This window comes from Prionailurus bengalensis, chromosome X (genome assembly GCF_016509475.1).
Source record: "Prionailurus bengalensis isolate Pbe53 chromosome X, Fcat_Pben_1.1_paternal_pri, whole genome shotgun sequence".
NCBI classification, from domain to species: domain Eukaryota; kingdom Metazoa; phylum Chordata; class Mammalia; order Carnivora; family Felidae; genus Prionailurus; species Prionailurus bengalensis.
The window spans coordinates 13,915,946-13,942,396 of record NC_057361.1 but is presented as its reverse complement, the minus strand read 5'-3'; the positions used below and the strand labels follow the sequence as shown (position 1 = coordinate 13,942,396).

Genomic DNA, 26,451 nt, shown 5'->3' with positions numbered 1-26,451 from the left:
TCCTGACTTGAGAAGAAGGGGGAAACCTTTGAGGTATCAAAGAGGCTACTGCAGACAGACCTTAAGTCCATGGTCACATTAACTGAGAGTCTACCAGGTGCTAGGTATTGGGAGGAGAATCAAAGAAACAGGCACTGACCTTGGCTCCAAGAAATATGCCCATCGATTGCTCTAATACAAGAACGTAGTACCAGACCTTTGTCAACACCACATCCGGAATACAAATCTCCACACAATCCACGGAACCTAAAATAGCTTCAGTCCCCACATGAAGCCCAACCATTGACAGAACAGGTAGAAGATGAATATTAATAACCAGTACAGAACTCATCTTGGAAGTTAGGGTTGAGGGTCCTGATTTTGACTGGAAAAATCCCTTGGAAGCTACTGGAAGTCAACTGTGAGATTCAGTGCTAGTGCTCAAGAGCAAGGTTACTGAAGATTTGGCAAAGTGTTCTTCATTCCACGAGATAGGAGTGTTTGCTCTTGACAAACAAGAACATGGAGGGCCAGAAGAGGCAGTAAGGAGAAGGGAAAAAGGAAGCTGATAAAAGGACATGGTAACAGGTTTAAAAGGAGCAGAACAGTCAAGTGGAAGTGCTTTTCCGATCTGTTCCCCCCATCTCTAGTTGGAAGACGCATACCCGCCCGCATCAATGGTCGCCATGATCTAAGATGGAAATGGCACCTCTCCCGAACCTTCAATTTTACTCCGCAATACGAGGTGGGGTGGCCCAAGGATGTTTTACGAACAGGGATATCGGAAGTTCACTTTGACAGTGTTTGCCATGGTGGACTACTTGCAACAACGGCCACAAGAATTTCCCTTCCTGTATCCACACCCCCACGCAAAGTGACTTTGTAGCTCCTACCATCAAGAGGTGAGGCTACTTCTCCTTCCCTTAAAGCTCAGCTGGTTTTCTGAGCTGTCTTAGCCATCAGAGAGCAGAGCCGCATTGAGCCAGTTCCACCTGCAGGCCTGACGAGGCCCATTCCCACTCTCGTGTTTTATTCACTCATTACGAAGCAAAGTGGAAGACCTTAGAAGATGTGCTTCCTCACAGGTCTCCCTGCTTCCATGCACCCCGGCCCTGCCTTGGCATGTCCCCAACACAGCAAAAGAAGCCCCAACGTGTCCCGTCTTTGTTAGAAGCCCTCCAGGGACTCCCCATCCCATTGAGAGTAAAAGGCGAGGGACCTACACGCACTCACAAGGTCCGGCACAATCTGCAGTGTCGCCCCACCTTATGAGCTCTCTGAGGTCACCTCTCACCACCTCGCGCCTCGCCCACTCTGCTCTACCCACACCACAGCAAGGCCTCCTTGCAGTTCTCCTTGCCAGTGAACATGCCAGACACACGCTCCTGCCTCGGGACCTCTGCACTTAGTATTTCCTCTGGCGGGATTTTTTTTTTTTCTCCCAGATAGCCACGCGATTCATTCCTGCCAGGTTTTCCGCACATGCTCAGCTCCTCACTGAGGCCTTCGCTGACTGCCTGACTTAATATGGCACCCTCAGCAATCCTTATCCTCCAGCTTTATTTTTTTCACGGCATTGTCACCACTTACCAGGCTCTACGACTAACATATTTTGTTTCTGTTGGTTGCTTCATGGTCTCGTCTCCTTCCTAGACAGCAAGTTCTCTGAGGGCAGAGATTCGTATGCGTTCTGTTTATTACTGTGCCCTCAATACTATAACGGTGCCAGGAACATCGGAGCAGCTCAATAAATATTTGTCAACCAATGACTTGGTCGGAGTATAAATTCTCCAGGCTCCCTTGCCTCTTGGGTGGGATAATTCTCCCGTAGGATTAAGCTCACTAAATGTCCCTTTATTGGCTTTCCCCTTTCCGGTATCATATCCTCATCACCTGCTAGTGTTCCTGAATCCCCCAAAGAAACCACCCACACTTGGCTCATTGTCTCAGGGTCTGTTTCTGGGGGAACTGAAGTGAAAGCAGCCGAGAGACCCAGCTGATTACACACGGAGGGAACATTCCCCGGGCCCCCACTATGTGCCAAACCCACGTGTCGCACGGAAGATGTCCAACTCCTGCCCCCGGCCCAATGGATGGGGCAGAGAGGGACTTACAAAGGCTGTTAAATTATAAACCACATGGCCATCATCACCACTTACCACACTCCAGGAGGAGAAGACGGGGGATTAAAAAGCCCGTGACAGCTTTCCTCAACAGCTGTCCTGAGCCCCAGTGGCATGTCTCCAGCCTATCTTTAAAATGAAATATACAGGGGCGCCTGGATGGCTCAGTCAGCTGAGCATCTGACTTCGGCTCAGGTCGTCATCTCACGGTTCGTGGGTTCGAGTCCCACATCGGGTTCCGCGCTGACAGCGTGGAGCCTGCTTGGGGTTCTCTCTCCGCCCCTCCCCTGCTTGCTCTCTTCTCTCTCTCAAAATAAATATATAAACTTAAAAAATTAAGTTAAGTTAAATTAAATACACAAAAGCTGCCCTGCTGCTTCTTTAGGCTTCTGAGAAAACGCACACCATTTTTCACATGGCCTAACCCAACCAACGCAAGCATCCTGCAGCTATCACAGTTCTAAACACTGCAGCCCTTCCCTGCCAACCCTCCCCCTTCACTCCCTTTCTCAGTCCCACCCCCATCCCCTCCGGCGGATAAACCAGGGCTCTGAATTCTCTTGTGATGTTGTAACAAGCTGGCAACGGGCATGACACGTAGCAGGGGAGGGCACGGGAGCCCCTAAATCAGAAATAATGAGATTTCTCTCTCAGAGGCAGCATGAAATGAGAGGCCAAGAGCAAGGCGGCTGGAGACAGGAAGGGACAAAGCGGGGGAAGGAAAGGAAATGAGGTGGCCAAGGGCAGGGTTGGCCCAGCGTGCACTGACGTGCCTTGAGAGGGGTGTGTATGTGACGGAGCATGTGCACCCTGGGCACAGACACGTGTGACACCCACAGCTGTCAGACTACAGATAACTGGCCGGAGAAGAGGCTTATGGGAAAATGCTCCTGTCCAATCATCACAGGCTGTTGGGCATCTCTGATTAATCAGTGCTTACAAATAGGCAGGGGAGATTCTTGGGAAGTAGTACCAAGATGTAAACTTGGCCTGAAGGACAAAAGAGCAAATGGGACGTGACAGTCAAATGGATGAACAGACAGACACACAGAGAAGAAGCAGAGTCAGGCTCTCAGGGATCAGGCGGCTACCAAGCTCTTATTTCCTCTACAGCAACTGTAGATCACTTTCTGGAGGAACGGGGGGCCGGGACCTGCTCTCTGTCCTGGCTTGTTATCTGAGTGACATTCATTCGCCAGTGGACTACGAGTCTGCTCTGAGAGTGCTGACTTCTTTCTAAATTGATCGGGGCAGGGTATCTGTTCCCAAACCAGCTCCCTTGTGGCCCCTCCTGCCCCACATTTCTGAATGGCTGCTGGGCCGTGGCTTCAGCCCAATTCAGAAACTAGAGGAGCATAAAACAGCTCTCTGCTTGTCTGTAACATCGGGGGATTTATGAGTGGCTGTGCCACATTGATCCGTCCTTCTATTCTTCCTCTCCTGTCTTCTCTCTTCTCCCCGTCTCTTAATCTTCCTGTGTTCTAGAAATTATGGGTCATTCCGGGTCTGAGATGGTCTGTTTCAAAGGTTCTGCATATCTGAGTCGGGCTGGCGACTGATGGTTAGAGCAAGATCGACATGCCATAGTAGAGGCTGTAGTCTACTATCCAAACACCCCACTCTAGACTGAAGGACTCCTCTCCCCGGGAGCACTCCCCGGCTGCTGAGGGCTCACAGGTGTTTCCTCCTCTGAGCACTGCCTTCTGTGGAAGGGAGCTGCCTCCCTCAAGGCTCGGTCCCCCAACTAGGGGCAGCCTGCATTGAAAGACTGGTCGTTTGGATGGGGCACCAGGGTGGCTCAGTCAGCTAAGCATCTGATTGATTGCGGCTCAGGTCATGCTCCCACGATTTGTGAGATCGAACCCCCTGCCCGGCTGAGAGTGTGGAGTCTGCTTGAGATTCTCTCTCCCCCTCTCTCTCTTTCTCTCTCTCTGCCCCTCCCCCACTCGCATGAGCACCCTCTCTCAGTCACTCTCAAAAATAAAGAAATAAATATTTTTTAAAAAAGACGAGCCATTTGGAGGACACAAAGCCCCAACCTCCTTCCCTCAATTTGGGACCACTCTAAAGGACCAGCTCACCTCCAGAGCCAAGGGATCTGTTGTGCTGCAGGGCAGATCAACTCCTCGCCGCCTGATGCTACCTCCCTCGCTCCTGTGTTGATCCCACAGGCACTCCCAGTAAGCTTCGTGTACACAAGCACACTGTCCTGAAACCATTTACCAACTAGATTCTTCACTGAGCTCAAGGCTTAGACAGAACACGGCGGGGTTCAGCAAAACCTAGCTCTCTCAGCACACAAGATTCGCGTGAGATAAATCACCAAGTGGATGGATTCGGGGACCAGAAGGAAGGAGCAGGAACAACTTTGAGCCCCACAGAGGCTAGAGGGATTTTCCTTAGACCCCAGTTCATATGAAGTCTTTGAAATCCCGTGTGTGTGTGTGTGTGTGTGTGTGTACACCTAAAGGCGTCTCGATTTGGGTGGTAAATTTTTATCAGAAATACTTGATCTGTGTTTAGATTTCATGAAATAGATGGTCGGAAAGTACATTCACGACGCTGAAGTTGCCACAAACATGCTAAGACTTTTCCGACAGCCCAGCCAAGGATCAGTTTTTAAATTTAAACTTACTTAAATTAAATTTAAAAATCAGCTCATCAATCACACTAGCCACATTTCAAGTATCCAGTAGCCACTAGTGGCTAGTGGCCGCCATATTGAAGGGCACAGCCTTAAGAGTTCTTGACAACTGAATATTCTGGGTTGATAATAAACTGGTTATTTACTTGAGAACCAAAAAAAAAAAAAACCCAAAAAAACAAAAAAACAACCAATCAGCCCACTCTTCCGATGGGAAGAAGTGACCTCCCTCTCGGTGATCTCTTTTGTGCATATACGTCAAAAGAGAGCTTCCAATATAAATGGGCCACTCTTCAAGCACACTACACTTATTTCTATATGGTCTCCTTAAAAAGAATTCCATCTCCCACTACTTATTCTTTCCCACCACTTAGTAGGTTGGGTTCTCATTTTCTGGTATCTATCATGATTTTACTGCCACACTCGTGTTTCCTGGCTTGGCTGGATATTCTTGATATACTGTGGTAAGTAAATCATGTGTGTTTCCTTTCAAACTTTTCACTCGCGGAGTATCGCTGGAAAATTTCAATCTCCCTTACTCAAACTTATACCTGATACATGGTCTCTGTTCCTTTGACACATTTTTTTAAAAGGTAGACTCTAAACCTTTTCCTCCTGCTCCGGCTGCTGTCTGGAACTTGAACTCCACTTGCTAAAAGAAAACATGCCTTTGGCATCACACATTGAGGGACTCTGCGGTGACAACTGTTCTGCATGTAGTGGCTACACCATTCCACTGGACCAGTGTCCTTGGGGACCAAAGAATCCAGGAAGGACCCCCACCAGAATCCTCAGAGTGCCTTATCCTGGGTCTCTGATGGTATACCAACTGAACCCAAAGCCTCTGGACACGGGATTTGCAGGGAACAATTCCTGTGTTCACAGCTGAACAGTACTTGGAGATAATCACTGACTTCTGACCTCTTAAGGTATGTTGAAAGCTGTCCTGCTTTGCAGAAAATGCCTTTCATGCATTTAGAACCAAAGGGGGTTCCAGCTGGAAGGAACATCAGAAATCGATTCATTTCTCACTGTGGACTTCAATGGCGGGAGACTGAGAAACTGGACCGGGTGAAATTTTCGCCTTTAAGAGGGCAAGGCAGATCTGCTTTTTCATTATCCCCAACGCCCAAATTGTCTGTTGCTCTACTTCCACTGTTGCTCTTCATCTCGGTCTCCCCCTTTCCCTTTCCCTTTCCTTCTTGCCCCTGATCTCCCCTCAAGTCAGAGACAATCCCCCCAACACGCAGAATCCTCGATGCTTTCCCTGATCACATTTCACATACCAACTAAATGCCTTGATCTTAACACAAGGGGACATAGCATCAGGAGACTCCCTGGGAAAATCAAGCCTATCGGATTGCAAACCAAAGCCAAAATGAGCCACGAGGATCTCTGAACAAATTTACGATCACTTCTCCACCATTCGATAGGGCGGGGGGTTCATCAGATAACATCTTGCTGTGAAACCATCCAGTGTTCTCTGGACTAAGGTTTCACCCCAGAGGTTAAGTGCTTTAACTAGATATTAAGCTGTCATCAATCCCTTCCCTGCCCCCCAAGCACACATTCCCATCCCGGAAGGTCTGAAGGTCCACCGCCAGATTCTCCTTGATCACGAAGGCTTTATTTCCTCCTGGCTTATACACGCACCAGGAGAAGAATCCCATAGTGACGTACCTTCTTACAGTTTGCGACTCTGCTAATTTCCTAATGATGGAGATTTTCTGTCTTGTTATTCTAACACAGATTTCACTTAGACCCAGAGAAAAAAAAATAAGCCCCAAAATGTGGTTTGAACCTTTTCATTCTAGTGTAACCTTCATTTCCCCATGGTTTTAATTACAGCAGTAAAATAATATAAGTAACACTGGAAACGATAGAAGACATTTGTTAGACAGCAATTAATAAATGAGAGTATAACAGCAGTCATATTCAAAGGTTAGAAACCAATCCATAGCAACTGAAGTGTTGTTTGGGGGCAACTGGGTAGCTCAGTTGGTTGAACGTCTGACTCTTGATTTCAGTTCAGGTCATGATCCCAGGGTTGTGGGGTCAAGCCCCGTGTTGGGCTCTGCACTGAGCATTGAGCCTGCTTAAGATCCTCTCTCTTTCTCCCTCTGTCCCTCTCCCCTGCTCTCTCTCTTTCTCTCAAAAAAAAAAAAAAAGAGAGAGAGAGAGAGAGAGAGAGAAAAGAAATGTTGTTTGAAAATAGCTTGTTTTAAATGAGAATTGGATAATCTATTTTTTTAATGTAAATGTTGCTCTTTTCTACCCTAGTGGCGCATGCAAAACTGGGAGGGCAGGATAAGGAGGGGTCTAACCCACGGGTTCCCAGACACAGAGCTTCAAAGATCTAATCTAGTCAGCAGGCCTCGTCATAGCTGTGGTTGGATATGGTCTCAGCTCTCAAACAATCTTTAATGTGCAAAGATAAAACAGATACATACAAACCAAAGTAAATAAATATAGAGCTGAACAAGAAGAAAGGCATAAAATAAAAGGCTCAACAAAACCAAAAGCTGGTTCTTTGAAAAGGCTAATGAAAAGATAAACCTCTGGCAAGAATAATCAAGAAACAAAGAGAGAATACAAAAATAAATAATACTGGAAATGTTAAAGGGTACAGCACCTAAAAGTTTCCCCCATTAAATACTAGTTCCAGCTACCCTAGTTGGGTATCAATTTTCTGAATTTTAAGGCCAGTTTCATTCATTCATTCATTCATTCATCCCCCCATTCATTCATTCAATATTTGTTGATGTGCCAGAGATACACAAAGAGCAAAAACCCCCCAGACCATCCGAAGCCTACTTTGCCTGTTAATGGATATAAAATAAACAAGGCAAATCAAAATATCATGTACCAGGTAGCAGATGTACCTTAAAGAAAAGTATAGCAGGCCAGGAAGTGGAAAGTGATGAAGAGGTAATTTTATAGACAGAGGTCAAAGAAGGCTTCTTTCCATCAGGTGACTTTGAGCAGAGCCCTGAAGGGAATGAGAAAGCAAGCCATGAGAACATGGAGGAAAGAAAATTCCACCTAGACAGAACAACAAGTGCAAAGGTCCCGGGGCATATTAAGAAGGCCAGGGTGGCTAGAGCACAGTGAGGAAGTTGGAGGAATCTGAGCAGAAAGAACGACAAAATAAGGGCTAGTAATCCTTATCATGCTTATCCCACAGGTTCCCAGCAATAATCACAGAGGATTCATGTGGAAGGGGGAAATACAAAGGGTTAAATTCTGCTCTGAAATGGACTTAGTGGAAAAGAGAGGAGAGGGGGGATCATTTTAATTTGGGCCTATTACACAGGGGCTTCTTGGGCTTTACCAGGGAAACAAAAATTTGGACCAAAAGGATCAACCACTGTCACCATAATGTATCACGCAGGCCCTTGACCGTCTGTGAGAGATGGTGAAATGGACAGTGCGTGGGGGCAGAATATTCTAGTTGGGATAATTAAGGAGTGAAGCCCTGGCGTCAGAATGCCTGAGTTCAGCTCTGTCTCTTCTATATATGTGTGTCCTCAGGAATGTCACCTACCCACTTTACCCCTCAGTTTCCCCGGTTGTAAAGTAGGGATGAGGACACGGCTGCCTTGTAGGGTCGATGTGAGGACTGAGCAAAGTGACACCCGTAAAGGACCGGCACCGTCCAGGTGCATCGGCCTCCGGAGGTTGGCCACATAGGCCTGTTTTCTCCTCTCAAGTGAAGACAATAAACTTAAATCACCTGTTTTCAACATTCTTTTTTTTTCTTTCTTTCTTTGACTACAGAACTCATTCTGAAAACAAAATCTTGTGCGGAACTCCAACACTGTCTACAAGGCAGATAAGAGGGGCGCTGTTCCAGTCAAAGGCAGAGAGCCCCAAAGCCCCACCCAAGCTCTGCGCTCCCCTCAGCAAAGCCCCCTGAGCTCCTAGAGCGAGGTGAGGCAGAATCAGGAAAACACCAGCTAGATAGACATTCTGTGAGGCCCCCTCCAGTCCTAAAATCCCATAACTACCTTCATGTGTATAAGATGAGGGACAGAAACAAAACAAGATTTCTGGCTAAATAGTCTCTCTTGAATGATCCAGAATTTCCTCTCTCGGATATATAGCCAAGAGAAATACAAACACATGTTCTCCAAAAGTCACGTACAACAATGTTCGCAGAAGCACTGTTAGTAATAGCCCCAAACCAGGAAATACCCAAATGCCTGTGTACAATAGACAGGATAAATAAATGTGTTGTAAATGTAAATAAATGTATTGTGGCCTATACTGCATTCCTTATTACAATGGAATTACATGTGACTTAATGAGCCAGGCCCATACATCATGACAGGGGCGAATCTCCCAAGCATCTGTTGAGCAAAAGAGGCCAGATACAAAAAGGCACATCGTGTATGATTCCACTTATATCAAGCGTGGAAAACAAGCAAAGTTACTCTATGGTGTGACAAGTCGGGACAGTGGTTGTCCTGGGGCTGGGCTACATAGAGACAAGAAGGGCTTCTGCGGTGTTGGTGATGTTCTGTTTCTTGTTCTGTCTTCAGCTTGGAACGATTCATCACGCTGTACAACTGACTGTGCTACACCTCTTCACGCCCATGTTATACTTCAATTTAAAAATGTGTTGGAGGGGTGCCTGGGTGGCTCAGCCAGTTAAGTGTCCGACTTCGGCTCCGGTTATGATCTCACGGTTCATGGGTTCGAGCCCCGCATCGGGCTCCGTGCTGAAATCTCGGAGCCTGGAGCCTGCTTCGGATTCCGTGTCTCCCTCTCTCTCTGTTCCTCCCCCGCTCACACTCTGTCTGTCTCTCTGACTCTCTCAAAAATAAATAAAAGATTAAACAATTTTTAAATAAAGAAATTAAATTCCTAATTAATTACTTAATTGGCTCTTTACCCAATAATTGGATAGCCTGGATTTTAGCAGAAAAGAAAAAAAAAAAAAAAAACGGAAAGAAAAGAAAAAAAACCCCAAATGAATGAGAAACCACACAAGGTTTTTTTCTTAACCAGAAGTGTTTCTGAAAGATCAGATGATCAGCTCTGTGATATGGGGGTGAAGCTGGCCTACAACATGGAAGGAAAAGCATGTCATGTCGTTGATAAGGGCTAAGGTTCCAACTTAATTAGATTTTTTTTTTAATTAATAAAAAGCATGTGAAATACACTTATGGACTCTTGATGGGGAGAACAAATTTGTGGATCTGAACACATTAATATAAATCACCATAGTGATTTTTATCTCTTACCCTCCCACCTCGGGCATTTGGGAACGGACTGTTTCTGCTTGTATTACCAGCATATAAAAGTGGACACACTCATCCACTGTAACAGACAAAGGAAACAAAGCCATGCAATTTCTGGACACGGCATGGAATTCGTTTACGCTTCTCACCTACCACAGCCACTGCTGGTTTCTCCTGGAGAGCTATTTGCCAGGGTTAGAAAAAAAAAAAAAAAAAAGGTAAGGAATAAGCTCACCATGACACCCAAAACAATGAGGCTCTTCACCGTCCATTGTAGTTTGTAAAATACTTTAAAAGCCTGCCTGTTGCAGCTTGAGGGGTGAGCCTTTGGCAGGGTCAGCCTTATACAGTGTGGGCCCAGGAGAACAGGGAGTGCGTCTCAGGGAGGGGGCTCACTGCTTCAGGGCGCCACGGGAAGGGATTTTGGGAGAGGGATTTCCTGCCTATGGGGCCAAAACCAGGGATCACACAAAGGTCTAGTTACCATCAGAGTTTGGCCTCACCAAGAATTCTTTTGTTCTTTTTAATTTGACAGAGAGAGAGAGAGAGGGGAGCCTGGGAGGCTTAGTCAGTTAAGCGTCCAACTCTTGATTTCACCTCAGGTCAAGAACTCATGGTTGTGGGATCGAGCCCCACGTCAGGCTCTATGCTGATAACTCAGAGCCTGCTTGGGGTTCTCTCTCTCTCTCTCTCTCTCTCTCTCTCTCTCTCTCTCTGGCTCTGCCCTGCTCACATGTATGCACTCTCTCTCTCTCAAAATAAATAAACATTAAAAAAGAAAGAAAGAAAATTCAGGTTCTAAAAATATGTTCAATTAGAATTGGTGGGATTATTGGGGCACCTGGGTGGCTCAGTGGGCTGAGCGTCCGACTTCAGCTCAGGTCACGATCTCGCGGTCCGCGAGTTCGAGCCCCGCGTCGGGCTCTGGGCTGACGGCTCGGAGCCTGGAGCCTGCTTCCGATTCTGTGTCTCCCTCTCTCTCTGCCCCTCCCCCGTTCATGCTGTGTCTCTCTCTGTCTCAAAAATAAATAAACGTTAAAAAAAATTTTTTTTAAGAAGTGGTGGTATTATCATTTGGAAGAATGGTAACCTAAAATCTAACTCAAATCACTAGGAAAGGTGACATCACCCCTTGATGACCCACACCCTCAAGAAAAAGTCCTTAAGTAAGTAGTAGGAGCCCCAAACACCCAACTCTTATAATAGCGTGGCCTTATTTAAGTTCATGTGTTGAGTCTGAAATGAAACCAGAGATGAAACCGTATGTTTGACACTGAAAGGAAAGAGCAAGCGTTTGGGGGAAACTAGATGTGTCCCCTTGTTGTAAATAAAAGTAAGTACTTTTCTGTGTCTTCTGTCACAGTTTAAAAGAAGGAAAAGGCAGCTTCAAAGGACCAGGGTGGTTCATTAGGAGCATCGAGGGAAGTAGGGGACGAGACGAGCCAGGGATCAAACAATGGAGAAGAGAGCACTGGATTAGGAGTGTGGCTGGAGCCCCAGGGCTGTCCCTCCATCTCACCATGCCTGAGGACCAGAGTTTCTCAGGTCCCACCCCGGGACTAGACGCTGAGCCCAGAGGGTGCTGGCCACTGCACATTAACGGCTGGTTTGAGGACACATTCAGCGCTTACACGGGACTGCAAATCTGACTTCTTCAACAGAAGCCTACGAAAGGAACCTACTAAGAGAGTGCCCAGTTTCTCACATCGTGACATCAAACACATCACTCATCTTCTGTCACCTCTAACGGTACAGTCAATAGCATAAAAGTTGGATGGGAACATCGCCCGGGACAGGAAGGTCTAGGTTTTCAGATTGCATCAACCCCCCGCTGACCAGAGATGATCATAAAAAATGAGACGTTAGGACTCTGACAGTGGATAACAGATCTCCTGGCAATGGCTTCCTCCCCAGAGATGCCAAGGAACTTTCTGTTCCTCCTATCCATTTTCTTGTTGACAAGATTACAATGAGATTATTTTCAGACTCTTTTCTTTCCACTAAGAGGTAGGTGCTTGACTACCCCAGCCCTGGCCAACTCCTTGTACTGAAAACCTGCTCAAGACACAGACCTGGGTTTTCCATTGACTGATGAGCCCTGGAGTAAACATCATTGTTCGGTGTTGAGTTATATGCCAATCCTACCTGGGACGTTGCTTTGTGTCAGTGTCCTGGGCACTGAAATCCTAACGCCCTAATATTAAGACATTCCTTAAAATACCTGAAGACAACAAATTGGGTTTCTCCAGACTTCCCCCATCTGTTTTCCAACCACTTCCATATGGTATCTCTATCTCCCCCTTCCCAGCCTCGCCCGCCTGCCCACCCCACCGCCGTTCTCTCACCAGTCAATAAAGTGAAGATGATGTCCGCCAGGACAGGAGGGCGACCTGCAAAATGGACGGACAGAAGGCTGCTTCCCTTGGGGCCTGGAGGGTACCACTGGCTAAGCACCCAGCCAGATTTGAACCCCACCAGGAAACATATAGGGAACAGCCTTGGCACGTGGGATGTTACCCACGATAAATCAGCAGCACCCACTGAAGAACCTGATGCTTTAAAAAGCCGATGAGGCTAAAACAAACAAACAAAACAAAATGAAACAAAGGGACAAATGAATATTGCTGCACATAAACATACGAAAAGGTGGAAAACAAAAGCACACACAAAAATGGTGTATTTCCAGAAAAAGCGAACGCTCTCCTATATCCTGGGTTCCACTGTGTAGTGAGTACTTTTCTTTTTCCTTTTTCCTGGAAGAACAGATTCTTCTGAGACGCATGCAACCCTATTCTTGCCCCTTCATATACTACTCCAGCAATCTGAGAAATTAGCCGAAGGGAATCTCATTTTTTTCTTCCACTCCACAAATACCATTACAAGTATTAACAATGAACAACCTCACCCCCATCAGAGCCCCACGCTGACAAGGGCACAGAGAGCCCTTTCCTTTCATGCTGTCTGCTGCTGTCTTGACCACATATGACACACAGAAAAGAAATTTCAATGGAGGCCTCCAAAGTGCTACTTTAATTCCTTCCATATTTTTTGCTTTGGGGCATTTCCGAGGACTTTTATGAGTGGAGCGGTCAACCGCATCATTTACTCACTCTGCAGTATCATTGCACTGTCGCCAAATGCACCCCAAAGCTCCTGAGTCTGAGTCCTGGTCAACCTCTGCACCCCAGACACCTTTTTGTAACCACTCAAGCCACCTGACCTTGAAACATGGATCACAGCTATCCCAGCACCCTCGCGAGCACACATGTGTGCATCAGTGACCAGCTGGCCACGGAGCATGCCCTCACAACTGGGTGGCAACTTCCCATCTTCTGTTCTACATCTGTCTTCCCTGGAATTGAAGGCATTTTGCAAACATAACACCAGTGTCCAAATATTGCCGGCCAGAGCATCAGAGACTATGGCTGCCTTGCTTTGGCAGGCTGGTATTGCCACACAGGTGGCTCTCCCCACCAACTCACACCCCCTACTCTTCTGTGTCCACAGATTCACTGCCACCATGACATGGCTGCCTCTGGTCTAAAAGGAGACCCTAATACATGTGAGAACTTGGGGCATTTTGTGCTAGTATTTTCCTGAAATTGCTCTCAAAGTAAGGGAGGACAATGGTGGGACAAAGAGAGGACAGATCCTTTTAGCTGAGCACTGCGGTGGGACATTTTCCAGTGGACCATGGGACTTGGATCTTCCAAGTTGCTCCTTGCACCTGACTGTTGGAGCAACCTGAGAAATCCAGAACAAACACGTCTCCCATCATCTTCATTTTCCTTGTATTACCTGAACTCAAGGGTGCTTCAGAGACTGGAGTCGTTCTCCATCCCTGAACTCCGAGGGGAGGGATGTGCAGGTGGGGACTCATTTCAGGGTACTGGTCAATCCAGGACAGATTTGGTAGTTATGGCTTCTGATAGTCATGCACTGACTCCGATACTCTAGGGTTGCAGTGGTCTCCTGGGGTCCCTGGCTTTTCATATTTTTGGTTCTTGGTTTCTGCAGGGTTAGTGTAATTCCAAATGAAGAAGAGTGAGGGCTCTTGGGGATGCAGGAGGTGGCCAAAAATATGAAAAGCCAGGGACCCCAAGAGACCACTGCAACTCTAGAATATCGGTTTCAATAATGGCATTTATGTGGCATCTGAGGGTATGAGGTGTTACATCTGAGAAACATGAATATCATCACCATCATCACCACCATCGTCATCTACGGCAATGTTTCCAAGTTATATTATTTAATTCCCTCCCCTGATCAATAGAGTATAGGAACAGAACCTAACCATTTTTCCTAAGAAAACCACATGGACGGTGCCTGACAGGGTGGGGACAGCAAACAGCCGTCCCCCCGGCAAATGCATGGGCTCTGTGACGACAACTCTATAGCTGCATCTCTCGATGTCCTTTTTGCCTTTTTCTTTTAGTACCATCTATGTTCTCGAGAGTTCCCAGATCCCCCTTCCCCGACCCCCCCCCCCCACCATACACAGAGACCGCAAAATAAAGTCCAGATGGGTGAAATGATGTTGTGAACTAGCTGGCGACACCAACTCTCCAGACCTGGACTTAAGTCTTAGCTTGCCCGTGTATGAGCTGTGCAACCTTGGACGGGTAACTTACTTATAGGAAGTCTTGGAGCTTTGGTTTCCTCACCGGTAAAACAGGGATAAAAGCAGTCCTCCATGGATCAGACTGCTGTGGGAATGGAATGCCACAATGTGTGTAAAGTGCCTGGAACAGCGCCAGGCACATCCTAAGTCTTCAATACATGTTCGTACACGCCCGTCTTATTCCTGCAGTTAGGCGGCACATCAATTAAATTTCACTGTCTGTGATGGGCAAGACAGCACAGTGGTTGAAAGCCCCCAGGCTCTAGGGCCAGACTCCCTGGGTGAAAATCCTGGGGCTGCGTCTCACTGGTCGTGTGTCCCTGGGCAAGCTGCTTAACCTCTCTCGGGGACGAAGGTGTTCCTGCGAAATATGAGGGGACAGTAACTCCTAGCGCTCAGGGCTTCAGTGACTGAAGATCCATCTACAAAATATTTCTAACAGTACCTGCAGCTTGTAAGCCTTTAACAGATGCTGGCCGACCTTATTGCCATTACACACTCTGACTTTGTGGATGATTATTAAAGTAGCCACAGATTCTTCCTCTCCCGGCAGATTGCGACACGGCATAGCAGATTTCCCATCAACCGGTAGAGTTGATTTCCCCACTCCTTGAACTGGAGCTGGTCGCGTAACTTGCTTTGGCCAACGGACCGTCAGGAAGCATAATACAGCAGAGGCTTGGGAAAGTGCTTGGGAACTGGGGCTTGCCCCCTGTTGCTGCTCTGGGGAGCCCTCTGTCTTGTGAACGAGCCCAAGCTAGCCTGCTAGAGGATAAGAGGTCACACGGAAGAGAACTAAGGCACTCTAGCCAACAGCTGTGCCCTAACAGCTTGCTAACAGCCAGACTCGTCCCAGCCACCGGCTAACCTGCCTGCTGGCCACAGATGTATACGCAAGCCCAACACAGGTTAGCTCAACCGGCCCAGAGCTGAAAAACTACACAGCCAACCCACAGAACTGCGAGCCAAATGAATGGTTGTTGTTTTAAGCCGTTAAGTTTTGGGGTGGTTTGTTACACAGCACAAGCTACCTAAACCAGGCCTTCTAGAGTCTAAAGTACAGTTCCGTGTACCATTCTAATTCCTGAATGCTTATCTGCCAGATTTCTGTGGCCAGCCCAAGAAATGAATGTTATAAGGCATTTTAAAATACACACACACACACACACACACACACACACACGAAGCCCTGTGCCTTGGCTAACTAGTTTTTCTAAAGAGAGCAAAACCCCCTCAAGACATTTCTATTAAAAACAGCTTAAGAGGAAAAGCTTCTTTGTATAATTATAGACACACAGATGGAATCTAGAAGCCGGAACATAACAAGCCAAAAGCTCTGTGGGTGGAAGGGACATTAAGACATAGGGCAGGCTCTCAACAACTACAAGCTTCTACTCATGCAACTGGGGACTGATGAGGCCAAGGGGCTAGAAGTGGCTCAAGGCCAACTCCTCTGAAAACTTTTCCTCAGCTCTTCTCACTGACATCAACCTCTTCTTGTTGACTTGCTACACCTGGAGTATGCATTTAGGATTTAGACCACGTCTATCCCACATGGCCCTAGAGGATGTACATCATGTGCACCGGGGTCTTGTCGACCGAACAAAACGCTAAATTCTTTGAAATGAGAAACCCATCTCAATCCCTTACAACACCCAGCAAAGTTCCCGGCACAAATTAGGCATTCAAGAAAATCTGATCAGATTGCATAAAACTAAGCCATGCATGTTTAGAAATGCAGTGGTCATTATCTAAATCAAATGTGCCAAATTAGAAATGAATACATATTTTGTACCCATGGAGAGGCAGCGCAAGCCAGAGGGTCCAAGGACACAGAATAATGCCACACTGCCTGGGTTTGAACCATGACCCTTCAAATTACTAACGGTACCTCAGTTTCCTCCGTGGTAATAAAAGAAGCTATCTCATGAGGTTGTTAGGAGGACGAACTGAGGTAATACATGTAAGGCACTGTATCTAGAGCACAGAATACGGTTTGGCAATAAAAACGAACAGACTTCAGAAACATTATCCTCAGTGAAAGAAACATTACCCCCATATTTCACAAAAGATAAAATCTCCAGGAAAGGCAGATTCAGAGAGACACAGAAAGGAGGTTGGTGGCTGCCTGGGCGGGGGTGGGACTGGGGATTGACTGGGCACAAGAGGTAACAGAAATGTTCTGCCATCGGAAGGTGATAATGGCAGCACCATTCTGTAAACTTACCCCAAATCACTGAATGGTACACTCAAAACAGGTGAACTGTATGGTATGTAAATTACACCTCGATAAAGCTGCTTTAAGAAAGTGTGAAGGGCTGGGGCACCTGGCTGGCTCAGTCAGAAAGCAGAGCATGCGACTCCTGATCTCAGGGTTGTGCGTTCAAGCCCCACGTTGGGTGTAGAGTCTACCTTTAAACAAAAAGTGTAAAGGGCTTACAGAAGAATGCCTGGCCCAGAACAAGCACTACATAAGTGGTGTGTCAAATAAATAAGCATTGTTTTCAGGAAAACCTGGGCACGGCTGAGTCCCCAAGGACGCTGAGTCCACCCTAGTCTTTCTAACCCCTTGTTCACCCCACCACTCATCGCAGGGATCTAAACCCGGGATCCTCTTCCCATGAGTCCAGGATGCTGCTAAGCCAGCCATATGTGTCTCCTTGGCTGCTATCGTCCCTGCAACTGCCAAAACGCTACACAGTTTATTAAATGCCTCTTGTTTATGTAGTTCCTGATGCCAAGCTGTATTTTATTATATTGAGCCAACTGCTCTTATGCAAGGTTTTTTTTGGGGGGGGACGGTGAGGGGAGGTGTTGGGAGGAGGAAACGATCACACTATTGAGGGAGGGAGATTCCTTAAAACTGGGACTCCAAAGAGCAGCTGCTGATTACTCACAGAAGCCCAAACATCCCTGCCCTTGACAAATGTCATGCCACAGGGTAACTTTAACTCTGCTCAAAGTCTGGACAACAATACCCGCCTGGGTACAGAGAAGGGAGGAGCTGGTGAGGCAGAAGAGAGTTCGAGAAAACGGAAAGGGAAATGGATTTACAAACAGGCTCTGCCACATGTGCAGGAACAGGGAGGCTTTAATTTCTAATAAGTCCTGAAACAGACTAGAGTCCCAAGCATACCATTCTTGCCAACTTGTGGCTTTCCCATCTTGCCCCAAACCATCCGCATGGAGTTCTCACTTCTCCCTGTTTTATCTCTGGGCATTCATTAGGAACTGGCCCATTCACTCTGTTCCCTTCAGGTCACACGCTCAGTTGCTCACCATTTCCCACATCAATGCCGTTGGAGACTATCTTCCCAGCCATTTAAGTGCGTCCATCCAAATTTTTCGAGAGGGAAAGAAATATGACTCCATCGCCCCACGGCCTCCTCAGACTTGGCAAAATGGATACCTGGAGGGATGCCCAGACCTAGTAAGATCAACCCACTTCCCCCACTCAATGTCAATGTGCATGCAATCATTCAAAGATTATTTATGAAGCACCCACACGTGACAAGACCTGGGTTCCAGCCCTAGAAGTGCTTCTCAAACTTGAGCATGCCTTGGGATCACCTGGAGAACTGGCAGAACACAAATCCCTGGGCCCTACCCCCAGAGCTACTAAAATTCAGTAGGGTTGAGGGTGAGGCCTGGGTTCAGCATTCCTAATAAGCTCCCAAGCGATGCTAATGCTGCCGGTTCATGGACCACACTTAGGGAGTGGCACTGGTCTAGAGGCCACAAAGGTGGTTAGCAGTGGAACTCGCCTCAGGTAGCTAATAATCCCTTACTGAACAGAAGACACAGGTACACACACGAACATGCACTAAACAAAATTGTAACCCCACGTAAAACATGGTAAGTCTTAGCCTCTTCAGGCAGCCGGCAAGATGGCGGACGTTCAGACTGAGCGTGCCTACCAAAAGCAGCCAACCACCTTTCAAAATAAGAAGAGGGTCCTGCTTGGAGAAACCAGCAAGGAGAAGCTCCTGCGATAGTCCAAGAATATCGGTCTGGGCTTCAAGCCACCCAAGGAGGCGGCTGAGGGCACCTACACTAACGAGAAATGCCCCTTTACTGGCAATGTCTCCATCCAAGGGCGGACTCTGTCTGGTGCAGTGGCAAAGACGAAGATGCAAAGGACCACTCATCCACTGAGAGTACTTCTGCTACATCTGAAAGTACAACCGCTTTGAGAAACACCACAGGATCATGTCTGTGCATCTGTCCCCCTGCTTTGGGGACGTCCAGATAGGCGACATCGTCACAGTGGGCGAGTACCGGCCCTTGAGCGAGACTGTACATTTCATCGTGCTCAAAGTCACAAAGGCCGCTGGCACCAAGAAGCAATTCCAGAAGTTCTGAGACTAGACGTCTGCCCACACCCCCAAAGAAAAGAATTTTCCCAATCAAAAAATACAAACAAACATGGAAGGTCTTAGCCTTAGGCAAGACCCAGACAGCAGGAGAGGGAAAATAAGGGGAAAGGTTGGACCAAAGTGGTATCCGTGTGTACACACGTGTATGAACATTGACCTATGAATGCACATATCTCCATCCAGGAGCTCTTCGTGGACAAAGACCTCACCTTACTCTTTCTGCTTTTAACACCTACTACAATGCCTGGTGCACAGTAAATGCTCAGTGGAATGTTTATGGAATGAATGAGTGAACAAAGAAACACAAATGTAGGCATTCATCCATGAAATTGCATGGAACGAAGTTTCATGTCTGGCAGCACATTTGTCTACCTTATCAAAAACCAATGGTCCCAGGAAATAATCATTTTTGTACTTAAGATTTTGATTTCAGGCTATTAATGTGATTTTGTCTAAAATATATAAGTTACAAAAATGGACTAAAACTTGGTTAAGCTTTTAAAAATCAATGAATCAGCAAGCACTGCACAAGCACAAGGACTGTGCCTAGAATATTCTGCGCTGGATATCCCAGTGAGCATGACATATGTGGTTCCTGACCTCCTAAAGCTGGAAGTCTAAGGTTCTTCTGTGATGGTATTCTTCATACTTGAGTCCAAAGCCTCCAGGGGAGCTTTCCCCAAGATCTATCTCTAGTCAAAATGCCATAGTCCCTGGCTCTGAACCCTAGTTTGCTTGCTATGGGTCTTCAGGTAAATTACTTAACCTCTCTGTGCTTCCTCTTCATCTCTGAACTGCAGATGATAGTAGAACCCCCATCAAAGGACTAGAGTGAAGACCAAGGTCGTTGATGTCATGCACTTAGAACAGTGCCTGGCAAATAGAACGTGGCTGTTAAGTGAGCACTCATTTTTATTAGCATTATCATCATTATTACTATCTTCATCATCATTGCCATCATCAACAGCTGAGCCCCTCAGGAGTACAAGACCCTATCAGCTTATAAAGTGTTAACCTGAGAAGTGACGAGATAAAGAAAACTGGACTTCTGAATCCTCAAAAAGCCCAGCCCAGTCTTACAGCTTTCTTGCTCCACCCCTATTTTTCCTGTCCTCCAATCAGCTTTCATAACAGCTTCTTGAAACATCCAACCCGGTTACAAATCAGGGCCATTGCTAGGATGGCTCAAGTCCAGGACCAAGCTGGCAGGATCAAGGAAAGACAGGCCCCTCTCATTCAGCCACACACAGTCTACTTGTCACCCTTTTGGAAACCAGTGACTCAGATGTAACTCTCCTGCAAGGTGGCAGCTGGTGGGCTTTGGCAAAGCACACAAAGGAAGCACATTCTCTCTCCTAGCGACCCAGGGCACCAAGGAGAAGGTCTTAACACAGTTCTCATTCATGGTTTAGCCTAATTAAAATGGCATTACCAGTTTCAGTGGCGGGCTTCTTCTGCCAGCTGCAACTGGTTCCCTTCTCCGAAGCTTTTGCTTCTTGTTTTCAGTTTATTGATCCCCAACATGGATTTGAGGATGCCTGGATTAAACGATAGCAGCTCCATTCTCTTTCCCCTCTCCCCTTCCCTGAGACAATTGTTTGCTGTCTTGGTTTATCTAAATTGGCTCAGAGGCCTCGCAACGGGCACAACTTTGTAAACCAGTCACCCAAACTCTTCTGGCTTAACAAATGGACTTCATTCTATAATTTAGCTTAAGACTTTCCAGGGGCCAGAAACCAAAACCCCCTTGGCCTGCCCACCTCAAAAAGGCATAGTGTCCATTCTGGTACCTGGCAGGCGGAGGTGACAGGCAACAAAATGGATCTCGCGTCCCCTCTGCAAATTCTGAATTTCTTCCTCTCATGAGGGGGTTACTTGTCTGCAACGATCTCCAGGAAATCCAGTGAAGAACTGAGTTTTTCCTGCCTTGGCTACAAACTGAGTGCCCCCTTGCAGTTCATGGCACATCTCTCTTTAGAAGCAATGTGATGGCATTTAGGGAGGGGCTCAACCGCCACATCCAGCAAAAGCAGTTAAACTCCAACTTGGGATTTACAGGAACAGAGCAATAGGGTTGATACCATTTGGGATGAGAAACCAAGAGATGACAAAAGATTAAATGACACCATCCAACCAGCTCTGTCGGTGGGCAAGTCATTTGGCTTCTCTAAGCCTCAGTTGCCTAGTGCAACTGAGTGCGGTTACAGTGGTGAGCTACGGAATATGCGAGGCTTGTGATGGTGATGTGATGAGGAAGAAGAGGAGAACAAAGAGGATTAGGACAAGGAGGAGGATCACTCTTGGGTCTTGGGAGGTAGCCAGTGGGAGCTACTGAGCTGGCTGTTAGTCCAGATCAATAGCTAAATTCCTTTTTTTTTTTTTTTTTAACTCCACAATTCCCAGCCGTTTTTTGGATGAGAAACTACATTTGATCCCTCCAAACCCTTAGTATTCCAGCTCCCAGTTTTTGGGGAAGCTAGCCCCTGACAAGGGTAGTAGGTAGGGAAATCAAAGAGGGGACTCCATTATTGCTTTTCACGGCTGCCCATGATTCCCTCTCTTCTGGGACCATCTGTGATGGCCAAATTGGACCCATGAGTAGAAGGAAATCCACCTATTCTCCAGTCCCTCATCCTCAAGCATGGACTTCAACCTAGTAAGGGTAGAAACCAACAAGGACTCTGAGCATAAAATTAAGCCCTTTCATTGCAACTTGGAAGATGACCACTAAAGGTATTCCAGGCATAAAAGGAACCTCAGCCCTTCAGATTCTTCTCTTGGATGAACATTCGGTTGAAAGAGAACATGAAATCGCCACGAGGCCCTTGTGATAGAGCCCATAGGTGCCTTATGCCACTCCCCGGTACTCTCACAAAGTTTTTTCTTCTCCACATGTTTTCAGACCCTTTGATGCTCATAATAATTCTAAGCAGGGGACTTACTGAACTCAACAGATGAGGAAGCTGAAGTGGACAGAAGCAATATGGCACTCCCAAGATCACACAGCTGCCACTAGAACAGTACAAATTAGCACCTCAGCCTCATCACACCAAACTTGTGCTCTTTTTCCCCCACCAACTTTCAAGCCCTCATTCAGCTGCTGAACTGCGCTTGTAAACTCCTTGCCAGCAGAGTGAGGGGATGGATTGCTTGTTACTAGAATAGGGAGGGAGTCAGTCGTCCTGAGTCTAGGTATCGGGGCACCTCAGAGCTAACCTACATTAATGCCCATCTGGAATGGGATTGGCAGTGGCTCGGGATGATGATAAGATGGTGTCCGTGAAGAGTGCTCCACTTGCCTCCCATCCAGATCTTCTGTGGCTCTTCCTGTCCTGAGTTTAGTCCTTTATCCCACCACCCAGCAGCTTCTCTTACTTGGCTCTCCAATGGAGAAGGCATAGATAACCCAGCCCAAATGAGCTCCAATGACATCAACTGGCCTATAAATCAACAGGGCCCCAAAGACTCAGACTTGGGCATCTACACACAGTGTGCCCACCCTACTTCCTCTTAAAATAGGGAAGGGAGGCAACAACTTAGGGGCTCATATCAGTCCATAATATAAAACATCTGGGGCCAGAACAATGCCATACCAGCAGACATGCACTCCATGGAGCATGTTCATACATATACCATGGGGTGGGTACATCAGGGTGGCTTTAATGAAAAGCCTCCTGGGGCGCCTGGGTGGCTCCGTCGGTTGGGCGTCCGACTTCGGCTCAGGTCATGATCTCACTGTCCATGGGTTCCAGCCCCACATAGGGCTCTGTGCTGACAGCTCGGAGCCTGGAGCCTGCTTCAGATTCTGTGTCTCTGTCTCTCTCTGCCCCTCCCCCGCCCAAGCTGTCTCTGTCTCTCTCAAAAATAAATAAATATTTTTTAAAAAAGAAAAGAAAAGCCTCCTGCCACCATTCTCTTTAAATCACTGCTCTGCTCCTTGCATGGCTTTGTCCCTGGACTACAAACCACCTGAATCAGTCTCCCCAGGACCACTGTAGGATTTCAGCATCAGGCTTTCCCGCCTTTAGACTAATACACACCAGTATAGCTCCAGTGAATTAGAGACCCCAGAGTAAGCAGTGGCCTCCAGGGTTGAGTACATGCAGCACAGGATTACTCCCTTGAGCAGAGGTTCCTAACTTTTGCCGTGCCATGGCTCCTTTGGCCGACTGGTGAAGCCTATGGGTCCTTCTCAGAATTCATAATGTATAAATTACAACATATATGATTGTAAAGCAAGTAAATTGTGTCAAAATGCAGTTATCCAAATACTAACCAGAAAATTGAGTCACAGAATATTACGTGTGTTTATCAACACACAAAATAACAAGGTCTAGTGGTGAGTCTACTACTCCACCAGGATTTTTATGTAATGGGCATATTTTGAGATATCTCCAGAAACTGTAATATGATACAGAAATGCCTTTGATTTCTATCAGTGAGCAAATCACAGGGACAGGTAGCACTACTGTGGTCTGTGTCTTTTTGGAATTGAAGGAAATATCAAGTTTCAGTTTACGGTTAGTGAAACTAAAGATGCCACTTTTTTCCCAGACTTAAGGAATTCTATCCATAGACCATTTTGGTGGAAGGGAGGTTTCCAGGTTAGGTTCAATCCTTGTCCCAAAGAGGGCCTACCTGGATGGATTTCTGAAGAAGAAATGAATGAGCTATCTATCTGTAGCAATGAGGACATATGTCAATGACTACTTGTTGCTGGGAAGGACAGAGGGACAATTCCTAAATATTGAAATAATACCCTAGGCCCCTAACAACAAAGAAATGATGATGTTCTAGGGCATGGCATTACAAGCATGGTGAAGCCACAGCTAAAACAATCCCTAGCAAGGGATCCACAGACCTGCTCTAGTACAATGAAAATGACAGGCTCCTGCATTTTTCCAACCCGTATATTACTTCTCTAGGTATTAAAAGAACTTCCTAAATCAGTGATCTGATGCCATGCCACACCCTTGGATAAAATGTCTAACATCCCAGAAGAGGTTGATGTGTAGGAAGATTACTTCAACAGCCATTTTTCGTACCTTATCTCCCTGCCCCTCCTCATGCCATAGTTGATTGGACCAAGGGTGAGCACTAGATTCAAGAGTAGCCTAACTATTGGCTGGTCAGCAGCCAATGGGATGGCTTGATTTTCTTTAAATGATCTGGGTCAAGCAGGCGTGCTCTCTCTCTCTCTCTTCTCTTCCAGAAAGTGAACGGAGACGTGGCAAGAAGGAAGAAATTATGGGTCGAAGTCAAAGCTAAAAGAAAACACAGAAGCAAGCCAGACTTTGATTCGGGGTCATAAAAGGGAAGGATCCAGAGAGAAGCTGAGTCCAGCCAATGGTAGAGCACTCACTGCACCGGAAACCACGAGCCCTGATGATGGGTCCCTAGAATGGCTTCAGATTTACACTGCTTTCCACTTCCTGTCTCCGTAAAGCCTCCATTTTCTGTTTCCACAGTAAAATCTCATGAACAGAATTCAGAGGGTCCTTGGAAAAAAGTCACATTTTAATTTTCACTAACCTGCAACTGAAACTTTGCATTTCCTTCTCCTTCTGGGGAAACTTCTATGAGCTCTAAGATTAGATGAGATGCTCCAACAATGTGCTCCCAAGCCCCTTTCACCTACTCTTAGCAATGTAGGAACAACGTTCATCGCAATGTCCTCTTGCCATATCTCTACCTCACCTTAGACCATAAGTTCATTGATGGCAGGAACCCTACTGGCCTCCTGTGGATTCGCAGGGCTTAGCACAGTAAATGTACTATACTTAACACATCTTATTGAATCAAATAAGGAATGAAATTTCTACAGGAAGTCATGGGGAAGTAATAAACAACAATCCAATGACGCAAGCTTGGTGACCTAGCCATAGCTCTTAAAAGAGAAATAACGGAGCAGATACCAAACGTTGCAGGCGAATATTCGAATCAAGACCTCTCACACAACTGAACTAAGGCAATTCAGTTCTCTGAACATTTACTGGGACCTGCTATGGGTGACACTCCCTTCCCATAAGGATTTAACAAAGATGAGAAAGGCACGTAGGATGAGATACATACTATACAAGGCAGGTCCACTGGGGGCAAACTGCCACTAGAGCTGGAACCGGATGACCCATATCCGAATCCTGGCCCAACGCTTAGCAATAGCAACTGTGACAAGTTGCTAGACGAAGCCTCAGTTTTGCTGTCTGTACAATGGGGCAGACGATATTGCTCTCATAGAAGAATTACGAAGATTAAATGCCACCATTACATTCGAGGACCTGGTACCACAACTAGTACATTAACAGACGTTCATTAAAGGTCTGGATCTTTCCCTCAGGTATAAAAAAAAAAAAAGCTTAATTGTACATCAGCAGCAGCAAGGTGGTGGCAGTAAAAGAAATTTCATCTGTGGCATGTTAGTCCCAGATCTATTTTACCTATGACCGTGCTGGAAGAGAATCTTAGTGTATTTGGAGCAAGGTGGAAAGAAGGTTCAGCTCAGAGCTAGAGACTGAAATAGAGCCACGATGTGAGCCACGTGTAAACTGTTAACTTTTCTAGTAGCCACGTGAAACAAAAAAGTAAAAAGAAACAGGTGAAATTAATAATACGTTCCATGAAACCAATACACCTAAAATAGTATTTCAATATGCAATCAATAGAAACATGCAGTAATGATCCATTTTACAGTCGTGGCTTGCACCAAGGCTTAGAAACCCGGTGTGTATTTTACATTTAGAGCACCTCATGTCTCGAGTGCCCGCCGGCCACATGCAGCGAGCGGCTGCTGTGTCAGACAGCCCAGGTCCAGCCCGTGTGGCGACAGCTGTGGGGGTCACCACGGTGGAAACGGATTCTATTTAGACAGTGGATGGCTGCTCAGAGTCTGGAACCAGACTGGGTGGAGATGCCGTCTCTGTCACTCACCAGCTATGTGACCTTGGGCAAGTGACTTCGTCTCCCTGTGTCTAACTTCGTCTCTAACAGGGGACCAGCAACGCCAGCTTCCGGAGCTCGTGAGGATGCAATGAATTAATGCGTGCGAAATACTTAGAACTGCATGAGGCACGTAGTGAGCTGTCCGTAAACGTTAACTGTTGCTGTTATGACAGCTCCAGAGGGGGGCGCAGGAAGAGAGCGGCACAGATGTATAAAGCCTAGAGAGGATTAGGGTTCTGCTACTTCCTTTTCAGAGTCATCCGTCTTGATGAGGCAACTCCACCGTGCCCCGTACAGGCCAACGAGAGGGAGAACCCTGGTGCACAGCAGCCCGGCGTGAAACGGTCCCGGAGGGCGGCGGGCCCTCCGGTTTGCAATCTAAAGGCAATCTGTGGAGCTATGGTTCCAATTAGGAAAGCAAAGCTGGCCCGAATACCGTTCCCCACAGCTTGGCAGGAAAAGCCATTTGCAACAAACCAGACCATGTCTCCCATATTCTGTCTTTGTTTCTCTGTTCAAACATTTG

At 46.7% G+C, this 26,451-nt stretch overlaps 1 protein-coding gene and 1 pseudogene across 2 annotated transcripts in view; one reads left to right on the top strand and one right to left on the bottom strand.

Annotated features, from left to right (window-relative positions):
• NHS (NHS actin remodeling regulator) overlaps positions 1 to 26,451 on the bottom strand; it is a 339,891-nt gene that overhangs the window by 239,652 nt on the left and 73,788 nt on the right. The gene's annotated exons all lie outside the window — the stretch shown is intronic.
• LOC122477231 lies at positions 560 to 19,015 on the top strand (annotated as a pseudogene).